The 10,315-nt window shown below is 48.0% G+C and overlaps 12 non-coding genes and 1 pseudogene across 12 annotated transcripts; all 13 read right to left on the bottom strand.

Moving 5' to 3' along the window:
- Window positions 1-761: 761 nt before the first annotated feature.
- LOC135036800 (U1 spliceosomal RNA) lies at window positions 762-903 on the bottom strand (annotated as a pseudogene).
- Window positions 904-1,055: 152 nt separating this feature from the next.
- Window positions 1,056-1,218, bottom strand: LOC135036793 (U1 spliceosomal RNA). The gene has a single exon (XR_010231451.1). It is a non-coding gene; the product is annotated as a U1 spliceosomal RNA (small nuclear RNA).
- A 152-nt stretch (window positions 1,219-1,370) lies between these two features.
- Window positions 1,371-1,534, bottom strand: LOC135036794 (U1 spliceosomal RNA). Its single transcript, XR_010231452.1, has one exon. It is a non-coding gene; the product is annotated as a U1 spliceosomal RNA (small nuclear RNA).
- A 671-nt stretch (window positions 1,535-2,205) lies between these two features.
- LOC135036795 (U1 spliceosomal RNA) lies at window positions 2,206-2,368 on the bottom strand. Its single transcript, XR_010231453.1, has one exon. It is a non-coding gene; the product is annotated as a U1 spliceosomal RNA (small nuclear RNA).
- Window positions 2,369-2,520: 152 nt separating this feature from the next.
- Window positions 2,521-2,684, bottom strand: LOC135036789 (U1 spliceosomal RNA). The gene has a single exon (XR_010231447.1). It is a non-coding gene; the product is annotated as a U1 spliceosomal RNA (small nuclear RNA).
- A 671-nt stretch (window positions 2,685-3,355) lies between these two features.
- On the bottom strand, window positions 3,356-3,518 carry LOC135036799 (U1 spliceosomal RNA). The gene has a single exon (XR_010231457.1). It is a non-coding gene; the product is annotated as a U1 spliceosomal RNA (small nuclear RNA).
- A 152-nt stretch (window positions 3,519-3,670) lies between these two features.
- Window positions 3,671-3,834, bottom strand: LOC135036792 (U1 spliceosomal RNA). The gene has a single exon (XR_010231450.1). It is a non-coding gene; the product is annotated as a U1 spliceosomal RNA (small nuclear RNA).
- A 671-nt stretch (window positions 3,835-4,505) lies between these two features.
- LOC135036798 (U1 spliceosomal RNA) lies at window positions 4,506-4,668 on the bottom strand. The gene has a single exon (XR_010231456.1). It is a non-coding gene; the product is annotated as a U1 spliceosomal RNA (small nuclear RNA).
- Window positions 4,669-4,820: 152 nt separating this feature from the next.
- On the bottom strand, window positions 4,821-4,984 carry LOC135036791 (U1 spliceosomal RNA). Its single transcript, XR_010231449.1, has one exon. It is a non-coding gene; the product is annotated as a U1 spliceosomal RNA (small nuclear RNA).
- Window positions 4,985-5,630: 646 nt separating this feature from the next.
- Window positions 5,631-5,793, bottom strand: LOC135036797 (U1 spliceosomal RNA). Its single transcript, XR_010231455.1, has one exon. It is a non-coding gene; the product is annotated as a U1 spliceosomal RNA (small nuclear RNA).
- Window positions 5,794-5,945: 152 nt separating this feature from the next.
- LOC135036788 (U1 spliceosomal RNA) lies at window positions 5,946-6,109 on the bottom strand. The gene has a single exon (XR_010231446.1). It is a non-coding gene; the product is annotated as a U1 spliceosomal RNA (small nuclear RNA).
- Window positions 6,110-6,780: 671 nt separating this feature from the next.
- Window positions 6,781-6,943, bottom strand: LOC135036796 (U1 spliceosomal RNA). The gene has a single exon (XR_010231454.1). It is a non-coding gene; the product is annotated as a U1 spliceosomal RNA (small nuclear RNA).
- Window positions 6,944-7,095: 152 nt separating this feature from the next.
- LOC135036790 (U1 spliceosomal RNA) lies at window positions 7,096-7,259 on the bottom strand. Its single transcript, XR_010231448.1, has one exon. It is a non-coding gene; the product is annotated as a U1 spliceosomal RNA (small nuclear RNA).
- Between the last annotated feature and the right edge of the window lie 3,056 nt (window positions 7,260-10,315).

Here is a 10,315-nt window from a genome sequence, read left to right as displayed (position 1 = left end):
CCAGTTCCCAGGAACAAAAGTCCTCCCCCGCTTCCGCTAAGTCCACAGCATGACGCTGGGGCTCCACTGGTGGAGCCAGGTGCGGTGGGGGCCCGTCTCAAGTGCTTCAGCAATCAGTGGGCTTGCTCACAGGTGGATCCCTGGATTCTACAAGTAGTGTCTCAGGGATTCAAGCTGGAATTCGAGACGTCTCCCCCTCGCCGTTTCCTAAAATCTGCCTTGCCAACATCTCCCTTGGACAGGGAGGCTGTGATAGAGGCAAATTCACAAGCTGTATTTGCAGCAGGTGATAGTCAAGGTACCCCTCCTTCAACAAGGAAGGGGTTACTATTCCACAATGTTTGTGGTACCGAAACCGGACGGTTCGGTGAGACCCATTTTAAATCTTTGAACACGTATATAAAACGGTTCAAGTTCAAGATGACCCTTAGTTCGCATTAAACACCCCCACCCTCCTTCGGTGTGGGGCTCATGTTGGCAATGCCCCAGCCCCTGAAGCATTCAAGCTGATTTCTTGCAGCAGCTGGGTACTGTAACAGCTCCAGAGCTGCTCTGTGAGGCAAGTAAAAGGGTGTGGGCCCTGCAGCACTACCTGTAGTTTGCATTGTGTGTTGGAAGGCACAAAGTAAGCAGACGGGAGAAGTCAGGATAGTGCGCAAGGGCATAGAAGGGAGCGGCTCAAGAAAAGAGAAGTGGAAACAGACAGCAAACTAGGCTGGAGAGAGACCTGAGACAAAGAGATCTGAATTATACGAGAGACGGCCAGGGGAAACACAAATTATGCAGTCAAGTTTCCCACATTTGGGGAAATCACAGGGGCAGCACACCCAGAGTGCAATGGGTGAGCCTTGCCCTGGGAGAAGCACCTACATGATCATAGTATCTCACCTGGCAGGTAAGTAGGAGTTGGGCTAGAGCTGGGGAGGGTCGCTGCTCGGGTACCCCCCTGTCAAGTGAAGGAGATCCAACTGAGGCAGCACAAGGGAACTCTCGAAAGAGGAACAAGGCTAGAGGAAGATCTGAGACAAAGAAATCTGATTTTTACCAGAGTTGACCAGAAGAAAGCACAAACACAGTCCCCCACTACCACAAATAATGCAGTCAAGTTTCCCACATTTGGGGAAATCACAGGGGCAGCACACCCAGAGTGCAATGGGTGAGCCTTGCCCTGGGAGAAGCACCTTCCTGATCATAGTTTCTCACCTGGCAGGTAAGTAGGAGTTGAGCTAAAGCTGGGGAGGGTCGCTGCTCGGGCACCCCCCTGTCAAGTGAAGGAGATCCAACTGAGGCAGCACAAGGGAACTCTCGAAAGAAGAACAAGGCTAGAGGAAGATCTGAGACAAAGAAATCTGACTTTTACCAGAGCTGACCAGAGGAAAGCACAAACACAGTCCCCCTCTACCACAAATAATGCAGTCGAGTTTCCCACATTTGGGGAAATCACAGGGGTCATCATACCCAGAATGCAATGAATGAACCTCACCCTGGGAGAACAATCTTCATGACCATGATATCTCCTATGCAAAATAAGTATGATTTGGGATAGGGCTGGGGAGGGCCGCTGCTCAGGCACATCTCTGTCAAGTAAAGGCGATTCAACTGAGGCAGCACAAGGGAACTCTCATCTGGGGACAACAACTGCTGGGAGAACACATATTTTCAGATGAACATGGGAGGGCAGAAGGCTGCCTAATACTGAAGCACCCCCAAACAACAAACCAAATGCAACAACTAGTACAAGCATTCCTGGGGGAAGGCCTGCAGCAGATGGATTTGCATATGGTGATGTCATCCAAGCAGTGGGTCAAAGTTGGCTTCAACCCTCGTCTGCATATGAAAAGAAAAAAGGGATGTGCAGGACATGGCGTCCTTTTGTGGCGCTTGGATGACCCTTAATTCGCATTAAACATCTCCACCCTCCTTCGGTGTGGGGCTCATGTTGGCTATTCCCCAGCCCCTGAAGCATTCAAGATGATTTCTTGCAGCAGCTGGGCACTGTAACAGCTCCAGAGCTGTTCTGTAAAGCATGTAAAAGGGTGTGGGCCCTGCAGCACTACCTGTAGTATGCATTGTGCATTGGAAGGCACAAAGTAAGCAGACGGGAGAGGTCAGGATAGTGCGCAAGGGCATAGAAGGGAGCGGCTCAAGAAAAGAGAAGTGGAAACAGACAGCAAACTAGGCTGGAGAAAGACCTGGGACAAAGAGATCTGAATTATACGAGAGCCGACCAGAGGAAACACAAATTATGCAGTCAAGTTTCCCACATTTGGGGAAATCGCAGGAGCAGCACACCCAGAGTGCAATGGGTGAGCCTTGCCCTGGGAGAAGCACCTTCCTGATCATAGTATCTCACCTGGCAGGTAAGTAGGAGTTGGGCTAGAGCTGGGGAGGGTCGCTGCTCGGGCACCCCCCTGTCAAGTGAAGGAGATCCAACTGAGGCAGCACAAGGGAACTCTCGAAAGAAGAACAAGGCTAGAGGAAGATCTGAGACAAAGAAATCTGACTTTTACCAGAGCTGAGCAGAGGAAAGCACAAACACAGTCCCCCACTACCACAAATAATGCAGTCGAGTTTCCCACATTTGGGGAAATCACAGGGGTCAGCATACCCAGAATGCAATGAATGAACCTCACCCTGGGAGAACAATCTTCATGACCATGGTATCTCCTATGCAAAATAAGTATGATTTGGGATAGGGATGGGGAGGGCCGCTGCTCAGGCACATCTCTGTCAAGTAAAGGAGATTCAACTGAGGCAGCACAAGGGAACTCTCATCTGGGGACAACAACTGCAGGGAGAACACATATTTTCAGATGAACATGGGAGGGCAGAAGGCTGCCTAATACTGAAGCACCCCCAAACAACAAACCAAATGCAACAACTAGTGCAAGCATTCCTGGGGGAAGGCCTGCAGCAGATTGATTTGCATATGGTAATGCCATCCAAGCAGTGGGTCAAAGTTGGCTTCAACCCTCGTCTGCATATGAAAAGAGAAAAGGGGCGTGCAGGGCATGGCGGCCTTTTGCGGCGCTTGGGTGACCCTTAGTTCGCATTAAACATCTCCACCCTCCTTCGGTGTGGGGCTCATGTTGGCAATGCCCCAGCCCCTGAAGCATTCAAGCTGATTTCTTGCAGCAGCTGGGTACTGTAACAGCTCCAGAGCTGCTCTGTGAGGCAAGTAAAAGGGTGTGGGCCCTGCAGCACTACCTGTAGTTTGCATTGTGTGTTGGAAGGCACAAAGTAAGCAGACGGGAGAAGTCAGGATAGTGCGCAAGGGCATAGAAGGGAGCGGCTCAAGAAAAGAGAAGTGGAAACAGACAGCAAACTAGGCTGGAGAGAGACCTGAGACAAAGAGATCTGAATTATACGAGAGACGACCAGGGGAAACACAAATTATGCAGTCAAGTTTCCCACATTTGGGGAAATCACAGGGGCAGCACACCCAGAGTGCAATGGGTGAGCCTTGCCCTGGGAGAAGCACCTACATGATCATAGTATCTCACCTGGCAGGTAAGTAGGAGTTGGGCTAGAGCTGGGGAGGGTCGCTGCTCGGGTACCCCCCTGTCAAGTGAAGGAGATCCAACTGAGGCAGCACAAGGGAACTCTCGAAAGAGGAACAAGGCTAGAGGAAGATCTGAGACAAAGAAATCTGATTTTTACCAGAGTTGACCAGAAGAAAGCACAAACACAGTCCCCCACTACCACAAATAATGCAGTCGAGTTTCCCACATTTGGGGAAATCACAGGGGTCAGCATACCCAGAATGCAATGAATGAACCTCACCCTGGGAGAACAATCTTCATGACCATGGTATCTCCTATGCAAAATAAGTATGATTTGGGATAGGGCTGGGGAGGGCCGCTGCTCAGGCACATCTCTGTCAAGTAAAGGAGATTCAACTGAGGCAGCACAAGGGAACTCTCATCTGGGGACAACAACTGCAGGGAGAACACATATTTTCAGATGAACATGGGAGGGCAGAAGGCTGCATAATACTGAAGCACCCCCAAACAACAAACCAAATGCAACAACTAGTGCAAGCATTCCTGGGGGAAGGCCTGCAGCAGATTGATTTGCATATGGTAATGCCATCCAAGCAGTGGGTCAAAGTTGGCTTCAACCCTCGTCTGCATATGAAAAGAGAAAAGGGGCGTGCAGGGCATGGCGGCCTTTTGCGGCGCTTGGGTGACCCTTAGTTCACATTAAACATCTCCACCCTCCTTCGGTGTGGGGCTCATGTTGGCAATGCCCCAGCCCCTGAAGCATTCAAGCTGATTTCTTGCAGCAGCTGGGTACTGTAACAGCTCCAGAGCTGCTCTGTGAGGCAAGTAAAAGGGTGTGGGCCCTGCAGCACTACCTGTAGTTTGCATTGTGTGTTGGAAGGCACAAAGTAAGCAGACGGGAGAAGTCAGGATAGTGCGCAAGGGCATAGAAGGGAGCGGCTCAAGAAAAGAGAAGTGGAAACAGACAGCAAACTAGGCTGGAGAGAGACCTGAGACAAAGAGATCTGAATTATACGAGAGACGACCAGGGGAAACACAAATTATGCAGTCAAGTTTCCCACATTTGGGGAAATCACAGGGGCAGCACACCCAGAGTGCAATGGGTGAGCCTTGCCCTGGGAGAAGCACCTACATGATCATAGTTTCTCACCTGGCAGGTAAGTAGGAGTTGGGCTAGAGCTGGGGAGGGTCGCTGCTCGGGTACCCCCCTGTCAAGTGAAGGAGATCCAACTGAGGCAGCACAAGGGAACTCTCGAAAGAGGAACAAGGCTAGAGGAAGATCTGAGACAAAGAAATCTGATTTTTACCAGAGTTGACCAGAAGAAAGCACAAACACAGTCCCCCACTACCACAAATAATGCAGTCGAGTTTCCCACATTTGGGGAAATCACAGGGGTCAGCATACCCAGAATGCAATGAATGAACCTCACCCTGGGAGAACAATCTTCATGACCATGGTATCTCCTATGCAAAATAAGTATGATTTGGGATAGGGCTGGGGAGGGCCGCTGCTCAGGCACATCTCTGTCAAGTAAAGGAGATTCAACTGAGGCAGCACAAGGGAACTCTCATCTGGGGACAACAACTGCAGGGAGAACACATATTTTCAGATGAACATGGGAGGGCAGAAGGCTGCCTAATACTGAAGCACCCCCAAACAACAAACCAAATGCAACAACTAGTGCAAGCATTCCTGGGGGAAGGCCTGCAGCAGATGGATTTGCATATGGTGATGTCATCCAAGCAGTGGGTCAAAGTTGGCTTCAACCCTCGTCTGCATATGAAAAGAAAAAAGGGATGTGCAGGGCATGGTGTCCTTTTGTGGCGCTTGGATGACCCCTCCTTCGGTGTGGGGCTCATGTTGGCTATGCCCCAGCCCCTGAAGCATTCAAGATGATTTCTTGCAGCAGCTGGGCACTGTAACAGCTCCAGAGTTGCTCTGTAAAGCATGTAAAAGGGTGTGGGCCCTGCAGCACTACCTGTAGTATGCATTGTGCGTTGGAAGGCACAAAGTAAGCAGACGGGAGAGGTCAGGATAGTGCGCAACTGCATAGAAGGGAGCGGCTCAAGAAAAGAGAAGTGGAAACAGACAGCAAACTAGGCTGGAGAAAGACCTGAGACAAAGAGATCTGAATTATATGAAAGCCGACCAGAGGAAACACAAATTATGCAGTCAAGTGTCCCACATTTGGGGAAATCGCAGGAGCAGCACACCCAGAGTGCAATGGGTGAGCCTTGCCCTGGGAGAAGCACCTTCCTGATCATAGTATCTCACCTGGCAAGTAAATAGGAGTTGGGCTAGAGCTGGGGAGGGTCGCTGCTCGTGCACCCCCCTGTCAAGTGAAGGAGATCCAACTGAGGCAGCACAAGGGAACTCTCGAAAGAAGAACAAGGTTAGAGGAAGATCTGAGACAAAGAAATCTGACTTTTACCAGAGCTGACCAGAGGAAAGCACAAACACAGTCCCCCACTACCACAAATAATGCAGTCGAGTTTCCCACATTTGGGGAAATCACAGGGGTCAGCATACCCAGAATGCAATGAATGAACCTCACCCTGGGAGAACAATCTTCATGACCATGGTATCTCCTATGCAAAATAAGTATGATTTGAGATAGGGCTGGGGAGGGCCGCTGCTCAGGCACATCTCTGTCAAGTAAAGGAGATTCAACTGAGGCAGCACAAGGGAACTCTCATCTGGGGACAACAACTGCAGGGAGAACACATATTTTCAGATGAACATGGGAGGGCAGAAGGCTGCCTAATACTGAAGCACCCCCAAACAACAAACCAAATGCAACAACTAGTGCAAGCATTCCTGGGGGAAGGCCTGCAGCAGATTGATTTGCATATGGTAATGCCATCCAAGCAGTGGGTCAAAGTTGGCTTCAACCCTCGTCTGCATATGAAAAGAGAAAAGGGGGGTGCAGGGCATGGCGGCCTTTTGCGGCGCTTGGATGACCCCTAGTTCGCATTAAACACCTCCACCCTCCTTCGGTGTGGGGCTCATGTTGGCTATGCCCCAGCCCCTGAAGCATTCAAGCTGATTTCTTGCAGCAGCTGGGCACTGTAACAGCCACAGAGCTGCTCTGTAAGGCAAGTAAAAGGGTGTGGGCCCTGCAGTACTACCTGTAGTTTGCATTGTGCATTGGAAAGCACAAAGTAAGCAGACGGGAGAAGTCAGGATAGTGCGCAAGGGCATAGAAGGGAGCGGCTCAAGAAAAGAGAAGTGGAAACAGACAGCAAACTAGGCTGGAGAGAGACCTGAGACAAAGAGATCTGAATTATACGAGAGCCGACCAGGGGAAACACAAATTATGCAGTCAAGTTTCCCACATTTGGGGAAATCGCAGGAGCAGCACACCCAGAGTGCAATGGGTGAGCCTTGCCCTGGGAGAAGCACCTTCATGATCATAGTATCTCACCTGGCAGGTAAGTAGGAGTTGGGCTAGAGCTGGGGAGGGTTGCTGCTCGGGTACCCCCCTGTCAAGTGAAGGAGATCCAACTGAGGCAGCGCAAGGGAACTCTAGAAAAAAGAACAAGGCTAGAGGAAGATCTGAGACAAAGAAATCTGACTTTTACCAGAGCTGACCAGAGGAAAGCACAAACACAGTCCCCCACTACCACAAATAATGCAGTCGAGTTTCCCACATTTGGGGAAATCATAGGGGTCAGCATACCCAGAATGCAATGAATGAACCTCACCCTGGGAGAACAATCTTCATGACCATGGTATCTCCTATGCAAAATAAGTATGATTTGGGATAGAGCTGGGGAGGGCCGCTGCTCAGGCACATCTCTGTCAAGTAAAGGAGATTCAACTGAGGCAGCACAAGGGAACTCTCATCTGGGGACAACAACTGCAGGGAGAACACATATTTTCAGATGAACATGGGAGGGCAGAAGGCTGCCTAATACTGAAGCACCCCCAAACAACAAACCAAATGCAACAACTAGTGCAAGCATTCCTGGGGGAAGGCCTGCAGCAGATGGATTTGCATATGGTGATGTCATCCAAGCAGTGGGTCAAAGTTGGCTTCAACCCTCGTCTGCATATGAAAAGAGAAAAGGGGTGTGCAGGGCATGGCGGCCTTTTGCGGCGCTTGGATGACCCCTAGTTCGCATTAAACACCTCCACCCTCCTTCGGTGTGGGGCTCATGTTGGCTATGCCCCAGCCGCTTAAGCATTCAAGCTGATTTCTTGCAGCAGCTGGGCACTGTAACAGCTCCAGAGCTGCTCTGTAAGGCAAGTAAAAGGGTCTCTGTGGCGCAATCAGTTAGTATGTACGGCTATTAACCAAAAGGTTGGTGGTTCAATCCCACCCAGGGACCTAATTGACCTTGTTATCAGATTTTGGTGATCTTTAAGTAGACAAGTCAAATTTCATACCCCCTGTTATGGTGTAGGGTACCTGGCCTTCTCTGATGTAATCAGAGTTAGATTTGATTCAGTGATTTTATAAAAACATCTAGGAAGCACAATTTAGCAGTGGGTTGCAGAGAAAAAGAAATATGCTGGCAAAAAAATCAAATTGCGTGATTAAACAGCTCTTCATTTTCTGGCTTTATTTTTATGCTAACAAATTTGTTCTCTGAAAAGTGTCCACAAAGCCAAGTCTCTGATTAACACCTTTGTAGGGATGGTTTTTCACCTATTACTAAATTAAACTTGCTTCATTGGAAAGGCAGCAAGATGCATCCTCATTTCAATGTCTACTGAAATAATACAGGTTGACACCAGGAAACATTAACGCCACTGCATCCTTGCTGCTTTCTCATGTGGAAGTCTGTTTAATGTGAAAACAAGGTGATATCTAATTAGCACACAGGTAAGAAATTACGAAAATCTTTATTTAAGGGTGAAGATGTTTCTCACAAAATTGTTGCCCCAATGCATCATTGAAATTCAGGCTGGAAAGATGATTTTAATATATCACTTGTACATTTTGTATTGCTCTTCTGGTGACAATGTCGTTTTTTTTGTCAATTACCATTTTAATAATAGGGTAAAGAAAATTAAGTGGATTTTTGAAAGAAAACTATACTGTCAATATACTATTAAAACAAATTAAAATGGTAAAAGTTATTGTACTTTAAGTAAAAATAAAAGAGCAAAAATATCAATCCCAGTTTTGATTACTTAAATTAACAAAAAAAAAATGCATATAGCAAAGGATAGTTTCAATCTGCCTACCTCTGGGTTATGGGTCCAGCATGCTTCCATTGCAGTACTCTGCTGCACATGTAAGTGCAAGAGATCCTGAAGCACTCACTCATCATGGGAAAGTACCAATGTGTTTATTCATTGGTTGATGGAAGAAACATCTTACAAAAACTCTCCAGATTATTGATTTTTTAATGTTTTTCTAGGAAACGTTCTAGATGTATGCTTATTAGCCTTTGTCAGTATGTACTGTTTGCAAAGTGTCTCTGTGGCGCAATCGGTTAGTGTGTTCGGCTATTAACCAAAAGGTTGGTGGTTCAATCCCACCCAGTGACGTAATTGACCTTGTGATCAGATTTTGGTGATATTTAAGTAGACAAGTCAAAATTTCAAACCCACTCTTATTGTGTAGGGTACCTGGCCTTCTCTGATGTAATCAGAGTTAGATTTGATTCAGTGATTTTATAAAAAACAGCTAGGAAGCACAATTTAGCAGTGGGTTGCAGAGAAAAAAAATATGCTGGCAGAAAAATCCAATTGAGTGATTAAACAGCTCTTCATTTTCTGGCTTTATTTTTATGCTAACAAATTTGTTCTCTGAAAAGTGTCCACAAAGCCAAGTGCATTCCTGCTTCAATGACAGCAGCACATCCCTACCTCACTTATAGCAGCACATCCCTGCCTCGCTGACAGCAGCACATCCCTGCCTCGCTGACAGCAGCACATCCCTGCCTCGCTGACAGCAGCACATCCCTGCTTCGCTGACAGCAGCACATCCCTGCTTCGCTGACAGCAGCACATCCCTGCTTCGCTGACAGCAGCACATCCCTGTCTCGCTGACAGCAGCACAGCACTGCTTCGCTGACAGCAGCACATCACTGCTTCACTACCAGCAGCACATCCCTGCCTCACTGGCAGCAGCACATCCCTGCCTTACTGACAGCTGTATATAGGGCCTAATTCAGACCTGATCCCTGCTGTGCATATTCACACAACAGGAGATCAGGTCTGAAGTGCGTGTGTGCTGGTGCCGCAGTGCACCGGCACATGCCAGAGATGCGATCAGCATCTCTGCCCAGTGAGCGCCTCTGCCTGATTGACAGGCAGAGGCGGTCACTGGGCAGGAGGAGTCGGGCCAGCGGCGTTGTGCCGCCATTTTGGGGGCACAGTCAGGACAACGCAGACATGACCGGACCGTATGGGGGCGGGCCGTGACGGCTGCGTGACCCGGACAGCAACGGGCCTTATTTACTAAAATCTCAGATAAATTTTATGGCATTTATGTGCAGTCTAGTTTGCACAGTTGATAGAGTGTTGATCTTGCACTATCAATGTAAGCCTCACATAGGTTTGATACACATGTAAGTTTGTTTTTATTTTACTACATTGTGGTTTGTGGCTCTATACCATGTAATGCATGTCTTTTAACAGTAGTCAAGTCTTCCAATGTGCTTGTTAGTGAAACCCAATAGATAGCTTTATTTTATTTTGTTTCTTCAAATATTGAATGCATATGTCTTATAACTTTTTTTTTTTTTTCAATATACAGGTTGAGTATCTGTATATACATTTTTATTATAAGATTTTCAATGACACAAGTACATCCAAGTTGCAGATTATGGATTGTGAAGGACAAATCAACCATATA

This window comes from Pseudophryne corroboree, unplaced genomic scaffold, assembly GCF_028390025.1.
Source record: "Pseudophryne corroboree isolate aPseCor3 unplaced genomic scaffold, aPseCor3.hap2 scaffold_658, whole genome shotgun sequence".
NCBI lineage: Eukaryota > Metazoa > Chordata > Amphibia > Anura > Myobatrachidae > Pseudophryne > Pseudophryne corroboree.
The sequence above is the reverse complement of the archived record's forward strand: the minus strand, read 5'-3'. Positions and strand labels throughout refer to the sequence as shown.